The sequence below is a fragment of the Ceratosolen solmsi genome, unplaced genomic scaffold, assembly GCF_000503995.2.
Source record: "Ceratosolen solmsi marchali unplaced genomic scaffold, CerSol_1.0 scaffold13, whole genome shotgun sequence".
Lineage (NCBI taxonomy): Eukaryota > Metazoa > Arthropoda > Insecta > Hymenoptera > Agaonidae > Ceratosolen > Ceratosolen solmsi.
In genome coordinates this window covers 10,439,664-10,457,776 of record NW_011948418.1, presented here as the reverse complement: position 1 = coordinate 10,457,776, position 18,113 = coordinate 10,439,664, and the positions used below count along the sequence as shown (strand labels likewise).

The 18,113-nt window shown below is 25.5% G+C and overlaps 1 protein-coding gene across 1 annotated transcript in view; it reads right to left on the bottom strand.

Annotated features, from left to right (window-relative positions):
• The window catches only part of LOC105360313 (uncharacterized), a 53,665-nt gene that overhangs the window by 21,298 nt on the left and 14,254 nt on the right, over nucleotides 1-18,113 (bottom strand). The gene's annotated exons all lie outside the window — the stretch shown is intronic.

Here is an 18,113-nt window from a genome sequence, read left to right as displayed (position 1 = left end):
CATTGATTATTACAGTTGGCTCGAGGTACAGAAGATTGAGTTTGTATTTTTGTCGTCGCTGCCAACTATTCAGAATACAATTGAGAAAATTTAATCTAGAATAGGATTTTATCCCGATAGATCTGCTGGATTGAATGGTTTTAATCTAATTGAAGTTGAATAATAGACTGAATCGAATTATTTTTTATAAGATTGTATTCGTTTAAACAACTTTACATATTAAGCTCCACGCAAACAAAAACTTTTTCAAAGTTATAATGTATAAACTCTCGTTAATCTACAATTTTTATAATATTTTTCCTTAAAATCAAATATCTTAATTTTGCATATTAACAATGTAATTTGTGAAATATTAATGAATTGAAGAATTTTATACTGATATACATTATTTCGTATGATGTATGATGAATAATAATATCAATAATCATTAAGATCAATGTAAAGAAATTAATCTTCTTTATTGTAATATCAATTAATGCTATGTTGGACAATATACAACCGAATATACGTAAACAAAAAAAATGTTCATCAATTATTCCAATGCTAATATTATATCTTGTTTTGTTGGCTCTTTCATATAAAATAAGTTTTGTTTTACAATATTTAAAGTCAATGTATAATGTTATGTTTTAAATATATATGATCATTGAATTATTATTTAATTGTAACTACATACATTTAATATGTAATTATTAAATTAAATTGTATTGAAAAAATTTCAATACAATTATTTAAAAAAATTGCACATAAATATTTATTTAATTTTACAAAAAATGCAATCTATATATTCTAATTTTTGAAATATGATGAGAAACAAGTTTATATATATAGCCAAGTGTTTGTATAGTTCGGAAAATTTTTTGTTGTCGGAATAAAAGGGGAAACGTATAAGCTAAAACATCGAATAAAAATACCCTTTTATTGTCATATTTATGTTAATTAATTGAAAGTGATAAAATTTTATTTATCGTAATTTAAAGATTACCGTTGTGTACGTTAAAATATAAATAATTAGAATAAAAACTTATTAAATAATATGCCAAATTAGCCTATTGCCATTTATGTTTATGAGTTATTTAAAAACCAATGTAAAAGACATTTACATCATAATGATATCATTTTCTCTTATAAATTTCTCTTGAAATATATTCGAAATTTGAACAAAAGATTAATATGATTTTTGAAGGGCAGTAGTGATCGATGTATGATTCTATTCTAAATCCATTTTTCATTAATATGCGGAACAATTTGTTAACTTTATAACATTTAGAGTTCACTTGCATCTGTTTGAGTTCATACAACGAATTCTAGAATAAGAAGGTAAAAAACTCCTACCTAACATATACTTGAAATATATCGAACGTATAGTCGAAGAATAACTTTTATAAGAAAAATATCAAATTAACAAAATCTAGCAATTACATTTATAAAAATTTTATTAAAAAAATAATTTGATGTAATTTTTCTATTAATATTGTAATATACCATTAATATAATTAATACAAATTACTATATTTGGCAGTAATTTGTAATTTAACAAGAAGAATGTATTACATTATCCCTATTGTTGTAATTATAAAAGAAGCACATCAAAGTTATAATTGAAGTAACACTATTAATAATCCGCATCGGCTGAAAGTTTTTTGTCCACAAAGACTGCGAGAATTAACGATTTATCCTGCATTAATTATGCATTGATTAAAGTGAAATATAATTGATATTAAGATAATAGATAGAGCGCGCAATAAATAAGGAGACAGCCAATAAATAGACTAATTTAACGACTAGAGTACATATAAATACAATGACGTTGCATGATTCATAGCTTTTGTCTCATCAGCGATTAATTATTACATTCTTTGGTCGATCACGGCACGGATAAGTGTCTTATACATTGCATTGGGTCAGTGTAATTTGGGCATTACGGGCAGGCACCTAACGGCATTTCGTAGTATCTCATCAATCCGTTACGGCAGTTAAGCATAGGACGGAGCGGGACTGACCTCTGAAGTACTTTAGCTCACTTACGTATAGCCTTCCTGCACCCGATTATAACACTATTAGTCTACTATCCTATTCGTCTAGCATCTATGAGAAACTGTTAATATTTACATGGTTAAAGGACTTTTTGTTCTGAATTAAGTAAAGAAAAACCATAGACACGGACTTGTTAAGATCCAGAGAATATAAACATCGTTTATCGATTATATTATAGAAGTGATACGACTGCAAATGGTCAACACGTATAGCCTATAAGAATTTTAATTATTAGCCGAGCTGCAATTTAATTTGAAATATATTAGTATTGAAAACGCCAATAATGTAATTTAAACGTTTATAATTTATAAAGTACGCAGCGTTATATAAAGATTTTTATATTATAAAAATAAATATAGAAATATTTGCAACATATACATATATATATATATATATATGTTTATATTGATCGGTTAGACTAAAATCATGATGCCCTTTTATAAATATAAAATTCAATAGAGAATTTTTTTTATTAGATCATTGAGACTGCAAACAACTTTTTGTTTAATTTGGTTTTTAATTTTAACTTTAATTATACATCGACGCTAATAATAAGCTGCAAGATTTTATCAGAATATATTGAATCTCGCTATTATAAATACAGTAAACAAGTTTAGCATTTTAAATTGAATGATGATATTTGAAATTATTCCACTTATAGTTTTAATATAATGATTATATAAATATAATTTTAATTATCATGAACGAAAGCACATTATTTTATGAAGCTTTTTATCATTGTTCTAATATAATTCGGAGAAATTTTAACAACTTTGTGAATGGAACATTAATTTTGTTCATGATTCATTATCGTTCAATACAAGCGCAGACAATAATTTAAAATATAGTTTAAATTTATTCAACAGTTTTAATTAAATGAAATGAAATGAAATTATATATTTTATCGTTACATTATGATTGCAATCGTTAGGCAATATAAACAATAACATTTAATTGTGATATTTGTACTTTTATTTATTCATTAAGTATTTTTATGTATTTATTTATGTATTAAAATAGCATCATTATTTATGTGATAATAATACTTAATTGTTGTATATAATGTGAGAATATTTTTGCATTTGAATATTGTTAGAGAAAAGAAATAAGAAAAGATATTTACTTTCATGCAGTGAGTTATTGTTATTGTTAATTTGTGCAGTATTGGATAGTTTAATAAATTCATCAAATTTTAAAGTGAAAAAAGAATTTTAAAATTGAAAAATATTACGAGATATTTATAAAATTTATTACTAAACAGTTTGACTCACCAAAGGAGACTCACTGTTTCCATTTATACAAAAAATGAATGTACATTATATCTTTATTAAACATACTCAATTTAAGAAATACATTAATAAATTATTGTCAAGTAATTGTCTTAAAATTTCTCCAAACGATTATTATTATTTTATAAAATATAATACGTAAATTTACTTAAATAAATTCGATTCTTGCGTCATTTCAATAATTCGTTCTAAGATTAGCGGGATTTCTGGAGATTCAGATTCCTACGTAATGATCAATTTTTTCCAATATTCACACCAATGATATTACTTTCACCTAGAATACTTTGTTTTTAATCTGACATCATATTCTTAACTGACAGTTTGTACCATAAAACATGAGATAATATTTTATTTTATCTTCGGTGTATCTGTATTAATTTAATATGTAATGGCTATCTCTTGCCTACTTAAATTAAGTGTTGCTACCTCTATGAATATAATTTTTTGTTAATAATTGTAGCCAACGAGTATCTTCATTTATCTATAATCTAAAATTTCCAGTTCTTATAATAAATAACTTTCATACATCCATTAATCAATCGATTTATCTACATTGCTGACTTACAGAAACACGATGACAATGAGATACACGTTTTTTTTTTACTATAAGAATATAAAAAAAATTTTATAAATTCATGCGAATTATTTTAAGATTAAAATCTTATCGGTGAAATTGATTTCTCTTTTCATCTAACAATATATATAATGATTTTCTACAAGCAGTATTTTATATCAAATTTAATATCAAAAAGATGATTTATAATTTAACATATTATTTATTATTATAGGCTTTATTTGCAACAATGACTAAAAAAAAAAAAAAAAAAAAAAAAAAAAAAAAAAAATACTAGCAATTCACAAAAAATGTTGATTGTAGAAAAGATAGAATAGAAATAAAATTTAATTATAAATTAACAGCAATGAAAATATAAATATATACACAATAGCAAAGATACAATAACAAATATTTGTTTATTAATGCGAATTGGTGTATCGTTGAGTATGTACAATTGCCAATTACAGTCACCGGTTCACAGTGTATGTGATATTCTATTTGATTTCTGATTTCCGGAAAAGGAAATGATTAATTATGGAATAATTACATCTGAAATTAGACGATTATTTTGTTCAAAGAGAGTTGAGAAAAAGTTGTTTAAATGGTGTTTTTGTTTTTTGTTTTTTTTTTGTTTTTTTTTTTGTTTTTTTTTTTAACGATAAAGCAATATTCATTTATATTTTCATATACCGTTATTTTCATAACGGTAAACAATTATTTTAGGAAAACTTTGTAAGGAATATATTTTAATATGTACTATCTATAATTTTAATGATACATACAATATCATTAAGATTTTCTTTAGAATCCAAGAGATAATAATTAGATGAAAATTACTATATTCTTGTTGTAATTACAGTAAACATTTATAAATCTTCCGAATACTCGTATTGTATTTACTATATCAAATTATCATAAATAATCAAATAATTATTCGTATTTCTACTAATTTTACAGCTAATTTCCAATCTTCCGTATAAAGCTTTGATTAATATTAACATGATCCTGAGAAAATAAATCGTTGATAGCAACGTATAATTTAGTAACCTAATTATTATTTCATGCATCAAAACTTTACTAACATACACTACGCTGCAATTTATCTTTTAATTACATTACAATATGCATAATTGAAAAAAAATTAAATAAAAAACCTATTTTTTTGCTGCATTATAAAAGGAAAAGAATGAAACGATTTCTATACATTTCAGCCTGGTGTTCCCATTGTTAATTTCATTGTTGTCCAGAATACCTTATTTGGTACGTTCTTAATACCTACATTTCAGTCGCTAGTCATATTGTCATCAACTGTCTGTGCCTGAGAAAATGAGCGATTAAAGATAGCAAATATTCTAAATTGTATCAAGTGTATATACTTTAGAAATTGAAAATACACGTATTAATTATAAATACTTGGCTTTATTGGATGCTAAGCATCAATGAGGTACAATTTGATCTTACTTTATTAAATAGAAATAGTTTAGTTTAGTTCTTGTTTTATCAAATTAGTTAATAATTATTACTGTAATGACATAACAATTAGACGAATAGAAATTTACTTACCATATTAAAAAAATAACGTGTAAAATTATTTTTAGGTAGAAAATTGGGATAATAAGTGGGATAAATAAATGGGATATATTAAGATGCTATAGAAATAAATAGATAAATTATATAATTGAATGTTCACCAATTTGAATTATAGTTTTTGTCTTTGCATAAATATATATTTGTACTATTATTATATAACGTTAAATTAACAAAAAAGTTCTTTTGTCAATGGTACACTTATTTGGGAATATTTCTCACGCGCGCAAAAAAATAGGTTGATAGGCATCAGTTGGGCATGAATGCTTTGTGCTCCTCTCGGATATGGCAAATTATTAAATATAATTTTATTATCAGTACGTAAAAGTATCTGAATTAATTAATTTTTTATTCTAACAAGTTTATTATCGTTTATTTAAAATATTACATTTATTAAAATAAAAGAAAAATTATATAATTCGTTTTATTATTATATACAACTAGTTGTTGTGTTATTACTATATATAATATACCAATATGTATATTAATTATTATTTTAAAATTACAAAATTACAAAATTTGTAGGTAAATTTATCCTAATGTGACTTATTGTTAATACTCAATTAATATATTTGGATTCTTTTAAAATTTCGTTAAAAAAAATGTGTCCTTTTAGTCGTAATAAATTCTCGAAACAATAACAGTTGTGAAAAATTCGATTCTATCGTTTAACAAAATTTTAGGAAAATTAATTGTAAACATATGTCATTTCATATTCAAAATTCATAAAATTATAACTAGTATAAAACATACTTCTTGAAACTTTGATTTTTATCAGATAGGAATCTGATCAAGAAGTAGCAAGGCTTCGTGAAATTCAATATTGAAAATATATGAAAAATGTTAATATAAATGGTTATTTATACCACTTTAACACATTTATACCAATATAAACATATCTACACACATCCGGCATAGATTTTTAATAGTCGAACATTCCAAATTAATGGATAATTGATATTCTCACAAACTCATTTCGTCTTTTAGTCGCTTGGCCAAAGCCGAATCGCATAATGCACCCGTGAAACACGCACCAATGAGAAAGTAATCGAGCAGACGATCATTCACCAACGAATTCAGGATATATCTAAAATGCATTTCCAAGAAATTCGTACAATTACGACTTTTCAAAGCACTACGCTCCACTTAACGCGTCAGAAAAGGATTTTTCTCACGAGTTGGAGCTCCTTACGTCTTGGTGGTGGACCCGCGTAGACAACGGACGAACTTACGACCTAGTTAAGTACGTCGAGGAGCAAAAACGCCTCGGCATTATTACCATCGTCACATTCCGACGGATTTATTTTGTCTTATTCCCCTAGATGCTACGTCAACGAACAGCGTCAGATGTCCCGGTCGCCAATCCCAGAACTCGTCGGACACTGGAATTACAGCTAAGCGGTAACAACGACAGTCAACGCGACGGTTGTTTCCACGAGGACCTCGAACTTTCATGGATATCGTCGTGGCGTGACAAAGGCGGGAAATTGAGTTCTCGTTATTTAATCGATCGTGGTTCAAATCATTGTGGTTGCGCCCGCCGTGTCAGTATTACTCCCGAGAGGTGAATTACTCGAGACGCGGACATATTGAAAAACCGTTTCTTCGTTTAGGAATATTGAAAGAGCGCGTGCAAGTAAACGCAGCGCGACTGTAAAATTGGAAATACCAGGAAATTACGGAGTCTGAGATATGTTAGAAAATTTAAATTTAAACTTTTTCAGTAAAATGCACTTTCATAATTATATTATGTGTAATATCGTACTTTCGGGCTTGTTCTATACGATAATACGATACTGCTCGCTTGCCATAATGAAATTACCTTTTATATTACGTTGGATACTCTACAATATCGAATTCCAATACGAAAGTTTGAAAAAAATATAAAAGAACATTAATAAGAATTCTTGTAATATGTTCTCTCGTAAACTATAATTTTAAGTGTAAAAAAATCATTGGTAAAATGTACCTGTCGAAGTAAAAGTTTGATTTTACTTTCTCCGTTTACACATGAAGCCACATAATAAAACAAATATATCTAATAAGATTGCTTGAAAAAAATTTTTTTTTTTAATGTGCTTGTATCAACGTAGAGATTATACTTCTTAATAATTATAAGATTAATATGTCCCTTGATAGAAAAATTATCTTTCTCATCTGTCTATGCTTGAACACATTTTTAATTATTATAAAAAATCATAAAAGTACTTATAAATTGCTTTGGCAATAATTTAAGTACGTTAAGTCGGTATTTTGTATCGAAAATATGTACGCTGAATGCTCTAAATGTCTAGCATTTTCTTAATGAAAACTGCACAAACTTATAATTATAATTAATGGGATATTAAATTTCTATAAAGTATAAATCAAACTAATGTACAACAATTTATTTTAATAGTAGAGGTTATATTAAAATGTTGTATCATAAATAATTGCAATTATTCCGACTATTAATATTTCTATTATTTTTCATCTGCAATTGTAATATATTTTCAGGACATTAAAAAATCAACATTTTTATATCATTTTACAGTGTTATTTAAAAATTTTGTATTTTACAGTGGCATTGTCGGATAAATTTTTATATAAGGAAATATCAATAACTAAATATACTATTTGATGTCATTAGTAATAAAAATACAATTTTGAAAAAATATTTGAAATGTTTTTTGTGAAACACAATTTATGAGCATTTTTTATACAATTTTTCATTACACGTGGAAAATGAAAGTTTTTAAAATTTTAACGCAATTTATGTTTAAATTCTGAAGAATAAAAATCTTATACATTATGATTAATGATTCGTTTGACCGAATTTGCATACCAATAGGAAGATAAATTTAACTGCACCTAAAAAGCTTAGAAACATTTAATTTTCTGACAAAGCATACATAATAAATAGACAGTGACAAGTATTTTTTTTTGTTGTTGTTATTATGATGAATTAATATTCAAATTAATATATTATATTGCTTCGACAGAGGAAATCCAACAATTAATTGAAAGTTTTCGTCAATTAAATAAATACAGTATCATCGATTCTATAATAAACATCAGCATTATTTTAGTAACATATGAAGCAGATCATACAAACCCATAAAAGTCTACTACTACTGTCTTATTATAATAGTATATAATCATAGGTTATATAGTTTTTTCTTTTATTCTTTAATAGTTATTTCTTTTGTGTTTTAGAGCTTACTTTGCTCGTTACAGCAGTTCAATGATAGCTTATACATGTATAGACTTTTCAATTACTTTTGAAAAGCGCTATTAGCTAATTCAACTGTGTAATTGAATTTCGCATTTCTATTCCATTTTCTTTTTTCTCTTTTTTTTTTTTTTTTTTTTTTTTTTTTTTATCAATGGGCGCCTTGCATTGCTATCATTAATGTAAATATAAACGCGATGAAATAACGACCAAAGCGCTGATGGATAGTGCGAAAGATAAATTTACTCTAATTGTGTAATTATGATTTTTCTACATATTTAAATGATAGAACTTCATACGCATTTAATTTACATTTAAGGTTTTTGTTTTGATTTCGTATATTTATCGTTTATAAATAATTCTATGAATGCAATTTATAATTATTTTTTGCAAATTTTATTACACCATTATCACTTAATTTAGTATTAACGTAAATAAATAATTAAAGTTTAATCAAATTCTTACACAATAAATTATTTATTTCTTATTTAGAGCTAATTTACATCTACATATTTTGTTATAAGATTTTGCTTGAAATTCTAATTGTATAAATATTTGTATTAAACACTTTATTCAGCATTATTAAAAAAAAATTTTTTGTATGAAAACTATTTTTAGAGGAAAATATTACAATTACATAATTAGATCGGTAATTTTTTATTCTTGAAAGTTTTTAGTTATACAAGTTTTAATATTTTAAGATGTTCTACATTGTTGGCTTTATATTTTTACTATATATTAACGTAAAAAGTTTAGCGAATTGTGTAAAATTGACATTAAAAATATAAATTCCATTTATAAATATAGTATAATATAAATATATAGTAATTATAAATATAAACTTTAGTTTATTTTTTACTTAATTATGATATCTCGTGAAGTAAAAATGTACTTCATTTTCAATATAAAACTTTCGTGACTATAATTACGAATTTAGAACGCATAATTTAAAACTTTACATCTTATATAATGTATTATTAATATTAAAAAATTTAAAAAAAATTGTTTTTCTAATTGTTGTTATAATAAAATTTTTCAATTAAAACTTTTATTATAGATGAATTTTTTTTTAGAAATTTTTACAAGAAATTACACATTAAGGATTACATTATATCAATAATTATTTTTATACAATTAATTTTAGTTTTCATAAGAATTATATTTCATACGTAAGTTTCGAAATCATCGACTATATTAAATTTATTATTTGTTTTTATTCAGTATTTTCTAACCATAATAATATTTAACGAGTATGTTATAATTTAGATAGGATATAATTCCGTCGAAATTATGGTAGAGAAATACTCCATTAAAGATTTTCACTTGTAATTTGCCGATCGTATAAAAATAGACAATTTATATCAAATAAATACCCTAACTAAATATATGTTCCGTAATGTACATTTGGTCTTATTAATTTTTCCATCACTATTCTATCAGGAAAAAATTAATTTCTGTTTCATGGAGAATGCTTATGAATTTTTTTTAAATTGATTATATAAATATTGATTTTTTCATTCTTCCTCATTTTTGAGTCTTATTCATTCAATATTTTTCAGGTTATAATTTTTATATCGACATTTTATAAGTCTTATTTAAAATTGTACAATTTACCGTGATATTTGTCATTACATTATATTCATTGAATCTTTGAGATTAGAGAATTTAAATCATTCATTCATTTAAATCATTGGTTTAATTATACGATGCTCAAACTCTTTATTAGTTGAAGAAATTTATTAATGTATTAATTAATTTAATTTATCTTTCTATATTTAATCATCTAGTATCGCTACTATTCCTGATTTTTCAGGGTGAAAGAAGTAATTCACCTCGACTGTAGTATATATAACAACAAATAGGAATTAATGTTATTCGGTTTTCATCCGAATTCTCGGTATTGCAAGGTATTTGTAACAGGTCATGCTTTTAACAAAAGACTTTATACAATGAGTGAGTGGCCTAGATTTTAAAAGGTTTAATCACGAATTTCCCACATTTGGCCAAATAACGACAGTCCATTGCTTCGAACAGTTGAATAGTACATTTGCCGCATGGCATATAGCGTGTACATCCACCGGGGGCGGAAATTTTGATTTAAATAAAATTCTAGAATTGCTTTTTGAATTAGTATAGTAGAGGTCTCTTTATGATTGTTTTCGTGATTTCTAAACGCGTTTAACGAAATGATAAAAACTCGAAGATCTTGGAAGGAAGTATCTGGTCCCATTGAAGAGTACATACGCCCAATTTAATATTACAAAATCCCACACATGGCAATAAAATAATCTTCGTCCCGTAGTATTAATTACAGTTGAAAATAATGGATAAAAGAGCAGAAGGATTGATTTACAAGAATTATGGGCTAATCAGTCACGATGCTGACCAACATTCCCGACTCAAAAATAAAGCACTTTGCGGGAAATCAAAAAAAAAGAACAGTAAAATAATTAGACTATAGGTCAGCTTGCATCATCGAGCAATGCGACGTCTGGAGAGAAAGAAAAATTCTCAGCTGCATGCACCGTACACATAAAGAAAGAAACGGTCGCGCACGATGTTGAACTCAAGCGGCGTATAACGGTATTTATTATACGAGAGCGGCAAAGGCGCGAAAGGACAATGGCTCGCTCTCGACCCTCATTCGATTTACAATTTCTTTGTAGATAGCTGAGAACGCAAAATTTACCATGCGTACGTACGCCATCAGCACTTTTTCAGTTGAAATTAACGATCATGGGCTCCTTTATCTACGGTACACATCTGCGCACTTGACACGTTTTTCATTCGGATTCTCTACTTTCGTTGCAGTTCGTAGCTTTAAATACTCTTAAATGGCTTTTTAAAAGATAGTGGGATAACTGTATTAAGTAATATAGTGATATACATTAATTGTATGCGAGCAGAGATAAAAGAGTTTTTACATTTTTAGGATTCAACTTAATGCAGACTTGTAATAAGTATTAGCTTTAAAAGGTTTAAAATTAAATATTTCGTTTTAACTAATTAATACGAACGTAAAACAATCAATTTTCACGTTATTCAAATCGATAAGATGAATAAATTCTTATGTGAAGTAAATAAAGAGATAAATAACATCTTTCATTGAAAATCAATCAAAAAAGAAATATAAAATAAAGTTTTACAATATTAATAAGTACTTTGCTAATCGTTTATGAATACTTTTTAAAACTTCTCCACTGGGTATTCCATTTGCACGATCGTTTATCAATTGGTGTAATTCATGTACTAGTTATTATGCATTATATTGCATAGTTTCAGTGAAATATTTAAACTTGATAAGCATTTTTAAAAAGAAAAAGAAAATTTTTTTGTTTGTACATTGAAATTATTTTCAATTAAAACAATATTTTTAAAGACATTCATGGGTAACTTTACGTCATTATATACACACGTGTTCTAGGATTTTGTGCATAAATATATATATATATATGTTGTTTTTTTTTAAAAATAATAATAAAAGGACATATATATTAAATATAAGTAGCAAATACGGCTAAATATAATTTTATATAATAAAATTAGATCGTTCCTATAAATGATGCATCTTTGTTAATTTAAAATACGTTTTTAATCGAATGGAACATCATTATTATTACTATACTTATGGAGCGATAAATAAACAAACTATTTTTTTTATCTTTCCTCCTTTGTACGTTTAATACTCTGAATTTGTGTTACACCATATAATTCATAGTTTGATAATTAAAAAACAAAAAAACTTTAAAGAAAAAAAAAACTTTTATATGAATATAAATAACATGTAATATTAGAATATTATTATTATTTTTTTAATATTTTAATATCCTAACAAATTTATTTAAGTAAATTATTAAAAAATTTCGTATACATTAGTATTAGAATATTATTTAAATATATTTAATATATAGAATTTATTTTAATAACTTATAATATATAGAAAATTTGTCTTATTGTATTTCATAATGCATAATGTGTTGTAAATATAGTTAATCCAGAGCTTATCTTAACCAATTCTATGGGAAAGTATATGAAGTATTATACAGATATCATCTGTCATTACATCTGTCATATAAATTTCATTTAAGTTAATTTATAAGTATAGTAATGTTTATGTAGTTTATTTAAAGCTAGTTTTTTTTTTCTTTATAAAGGAAAATAGAATAATAATATTCGGAATAATGTGTTTAATATTTATTACAAAATTTTTATCATTTTCAAAAACAAATTTATCCTAGATGAATGGAACTATGTTCGTATAAATAATATTTTCGAGTATTATTGGATATAAACAGCCGCAATATATTGTTCTTACATATTATTTTACAATGAAAGAATATGACGAGGTATTAAACTTTTATATATCGTCGAAAATTTTATACATTTTTTTTTTTTTTTTTTTTTTGGGAGTAATTATAAACTATATTGAAATTACGTTTCAATTATCAATTGTGAATAATATATGTCTGTTTGCAGCATATTAAATCGATAATTACATAGTAAATTCAACGAACTTTCATTTGAAATTGTTTATACATAGGTTTTTTTTTTCAATTTTCTTAAAAAAATTTAAGCATTCCTTGCATAAGCATTATCAATAATATTTTAACTAAAAATGTAATTTAACAGATTACTGGTAAGGTGGTGTATTATAGATTACTGGGAACATGATTACAATTTTTATGGGATAATATTGTTTTAATGCATATTTAAAAATGAAGGTGCAAAATATCAAATGAATAGCAAAATTGAGAGGACGAAGTTCTCGTTAACCAACACTAACGTACATACTCTGCAACGGGAATCTCTTCTTTTATCATCTAGCAGGTAGTTGTCTGAAAAATCACTTCTCTTTTTTTTATCCAAATTTCTTAGTTCCCGTATACGTTTCATGTCGAAAAATGTAGGTTAGAGTGAGTGGAAACAGGATACGAAAAACGGAGAAAGGCAATACGAGTACAAGTGATGAATCGACAACGGTGATAACATACAAACACGTAAGGAACTAAGGATAATACAACTAATGAAGTATTTGTAGGATTTCACAGAAATGAGAGTCAGAGAACAGATTCAAGCGAGAAAAGTTTCGAGAAGTTCGAATGGGAGCAGGAAGAAAGTAATTGTTGATATTGAAAGATGTTCGATTTTTCATAATGATTTGAAAGTATACAATAATAATTAAATTTAAAATTTAGATTTGGATTCCTTCAGAATAAAAATAATTTAACCTTCATATTTGGATTTAGTAAATAATGCATGATTCGAGAATTAATTATTATCTGAAAAACAGGCCTTGATATTTATTTAGAGTTTTTTAATTCTATGTGTGTTCAGGTATTGCATTCAATTACAAATTTATATTAATTCATTCGTATGAATGTTTTATATATTAAGAATCAATTTTACGACAAAAAATAATAGGAAAAAATATTACAGCGATTGATTTGTAAATTATCGATAGTCTTATTCTTTAACGTTTAATTGAATATAATATTTGATTATTATATGTAATTTTACCTTTAATCAATCTACGTCAAATGAACAAAGGCTCAGAACTTTCATTTAGTTTATAGATTTGATTTTCAATTCAATACATCTTGGATTGTTTTCAATAAGAAAAATTATTTTCTGTTCCTTGCTAAAGCAAATAAACTAGTATACCGCAATAATTTCAAGTCGATATAGATATATAAAAATATTTAACATGTACTGCAAAATCTCTGATTAAAAAATATTTTCCATCTACAATTAGTAATGTGGATGTTAGTAACGTTGAACGTTTGCGTTCAAGGATCTTTTTGATTTTAATTTTTTTCAATCAAATACTTTATACAATCTCATATTATACATTATGGATAAACATTTCTTTATTATTACTTTATTTAATTTACCATTACTTAAAAAAGAATTTTGTCGAATTTGTTGAAAGTTAACGAGTTGATTATTGATTGAATATTATAAAAGATAAAAGTAAATCATAATTTTTTCTTATTCATGAAGAATATTTCGAAATTTGAATAAATTGAACAGCCAAATAAAGAAATGAGGAATTTGCTATAATTCTTCTATAATATTCATTGGGCTAATGTTGCTATGTGTTATTTATTTATAATATATAATTATAAATAACATTGCATTATCTTATCAGAAAAAAATAATTATAACCAATAATTAAAATTGCTAGTTTCTTCCTACTATAAGATGTTATTATAGAGATAATTGGTATACGATCGAATAAGAAGATATTAATTGGAAACACTTTTATATCTAAATGTTCGTAGCTAATAGATTAATACGACAGTATTAAATCCTATTCGTTTTCACGAATAAAGAAAAGTATATTTTCTCTTTTTTTCTTTTTTTTTATTTTTTTTTATTTTTTTGTTGTTAATTATACTCTTTCCTCTTGTTTAAATCTGTAGACATCGGTATGACGTCAAGTACAATAATTGTCGTGACTTGTCCAAGCGAAAATCGCTTACGCTGCTCTACCTATTGAATAATGCATCACTGACTACACTAATGATGTATTTTCCTTTATCTGCGCGGCTCTCCTGTGCAGTGCACGCTACAAAAAAAGGACGAACGATCGTATTAATGTATCGCTAGCAGGTGATCGATCGTGAATTTCGTGAAGATCGTCCTTGGAAAGCGACAATGGATTCGCAATTCGCGGTCCACTTATTTTGCGTGAAAGGACCGATGCTACCGGCCCTTGTGACATTTTCCATTTCAGATTTTCTAGTAAGGCTAGGGAGATTTAAGCATCACTGCCGTTTTCTCTGACTCGCAACGGCTGAGAGGGAAAAAAAAGAAAGCTGCCCGACAGCGTGTCAGTGAGTGAACGAGCAGTTTTCGAAATGTCATTTTAAGATGATAGTGCGTTGATTTCGAGTAGAAGACGCCACTCTTATTGTTATTGCATATTATCACTGATCAGAGGAAACAAGGATCTGTGATTTCCAAAACAAATGGAATCGCAGAATGATAATTTTCGAATAACTTCATGCTCTGACGACTTGATTTCGGTAGATTGTAATTGTATATTGATGTGCGATCTCCTTAAGGTGTTAAAAGTATTATCAGGCTTGATTTACTGATAAAATCTTTTCTCTTTTTTTTTTAAGATATCAAAATATAAAATTATCACCGTATTATTTCATATTTAATTAGTAAATAAAAAAAAAAAATTATTTTTATAAACTCCACGTGAATTATTATAACCTGAATATACTATGAAGCTATACAAAAATAATGGAGTAATTACATTTATATCTATTTAGTATCTATTTAACGCTATTAGCGTATATGACCACCAATTATTTAACAATACGCATTTAGTGTGCATACTTCATCAATATAATATTATATATTTCATAAGTATATACCTATTTCACTTTATACCTCTACAAAATTTGACTAGCACATTCAAGGTCATGGATAAAATGCTGCGCAATAAATTGTTATAATGTTTATACAAAAAAAAAAAGAAAAAAAATTAACATTAAATTTAAGATTAGCTCTTGGCTACTGTAAAAATTGAGCGATTGAACTTATATTGTGATTATGTTTTATTACGTTTCACGAGTCTCTGAACTTTTCTATTCTCACTATAAGAAATATGTTTATCATTAGTCGTTAAAAGTACTGAACCCATTTACCTAAATGGTAGTAATCACGTTAGTTTTAAAGCCGCCCATCAGAGACAAATTCTATATTCAGTGCGCACCTAAACGTTATTATGCAGATTTGGATTTCTTTATCATATATGCGTTGGTGTCCGTGTTATACATTTCGTGAGAGAAAATGGAAAAGAGAACAAGAAAAACTCGGCAGTCTTACCTCGACGAAGACGAAATGTCGAGATGACACAGTTTCTACTAACCCATAGATACGTAGAAGTGCAAACGAGGTGAGTGAACTTAGTCATATATAAGAACGATTTAAAACTCTGCATTTACATCTAACATATGAGTTTAAGAAATGTACTAACATCTGAGCAGCTTTACAGCAACGATTTTTTTTATGTGTCAGCTTAAACGCGGCCATCTAACCGTTATTATGCCGTGCAATAACTTTTAAAGAGATATTTCGTAATTTTCTATGGCTTTAAGCCCAATTTAGTAAGAGAATATGTTTTTTTTTTTCTTTCATTTTTTCAATATGGTGTTCAAGTAGATTAAGTAAAGTATTTTATTAATGTGAACACTTTACATATACAATATTTTTATTATTATTAAATGCGGTATTGTGGAAATGAAAATGGAAATGAATGAATTGTCGAACTTGTAGGAAACTTAATTTTTTTGTGATTCAATTAGAAATATGAGAGAAAGTATAAAATATAAGAATTTGGACTTTCATTTAAATTATTTTTTAATAAATCAAACTTATGAACTGATAGTACAATTTTTCATTTAAGGAATCTCTTTATGGCCTCTACATATCTTAATATGTTACCAATAAATTATAATTGTATAAGTATATTTTATAGATGATTTTCAAGTTTATGAAATGGATAGTCAAATATTAACAGATATTTTTAAAAACAAAATTTCAGTCTAATTCACAATAGGAAAGTGACATATTATTTTTACTAAATTTATTAATATTATTTCATATCTTATTTATCTTCATATTTTAAAATAGTGAACATTATAACTGTATAGAGGCACTGTTGTGTACGTCATTAACATGTTTGTCATTATTTAATTTACGTTTAATTTAATTGAACTTGTAATTTAATTATTGTTAAAATATGTTTTATATTTATTACAAATTAGAAATGACAGTGGACAATAAAAATTCTTTCTGTTTTATAGTACATTCGATATTTATTATAAATTTATTCTCGACATATATTTACTTTCTTTCAATATTTATTAATTGTATAATAAGTAAATATTATAAATATAAAAATCAGTTAATTTTAATAATATATATTGTATTTCATATTTCAATATATAAAAACACGAGTATATAAAATAAATCATTCTATATGTCATAATGATGTTAAAAAAGAAAAAATTGATTGGATTAAAATAAAAAAAAATTGTTAAATCATTCAAATTAATATTTTTCTCGCACAAGTTTATCTTTATTCCAAAAGAATGACGATATTATTTTCATATACAATTATTATTGGCTCTATATGATTTTGTTCGCTTATGGAAAAATAAATAGAATAGATCGTTTTCTGTTACAAAAGAAAGTTTTAAGAACTTCACTTTTTAATTTGTAAATTATCTAAGCGGAAAGAAATAATAAGTTTTATTAATAAAGATTATTAATACAATTATAATGCGTATATACTCTGAATGGATTTTTATAAAAATGTAACCATAAAATATGAAAACGTCAGTGTTATACTAAATAAAATATTTTTTTAGTTACATGTCATTACTAATCTAATCTTTTTACAATAAATATAACT